This window comes from Vombatus ursinus, unplaced genomic scaffold (assembly GCF_900497805.2).
Source record: "Vombatus ursinus unplaced genomic scaffold, bare-nosed wombat genome assembly UNPS02014768.1, whole genome shotgun sequence".
In the NCBI taxonomy this organism is placed as follows: domain Eukaryota; kingdom Metazoa; phylum Chordata; class Mammalia; order Diprotodontia; family Vombatidae; genus Vombatus; species Vombatus ursinus.
The window spans coordinates 12,975,695-12,975,966 of NW_020954546.1; positions in this window are offsets into that span (position 1 = coordinate 12,975,695).

The window sequence follows — 272 nt, forward strand, 5'->3', positions numbered from 1 at the left end:
TAAAACAGCTGGGGTCAGACCTCCATACTCAGGTGCTTATTTTTATTTTTTGAAGAAAGATATTGTGGGTTTGAGGGTGGGAGTGGGGGTGGGAATCATACACACTGTAGGTAATTGAGCCAAAGCGTTAACAACCTGTTCTTATAACAAAAGTTAACAACAAGACTCTGATGGAAATGACAGTGAGATCCCAGAACGGCCTGACCTGGAGGGTGCCACATTCCTCACACACACACACACACACACACACACACACACACACACACACACAC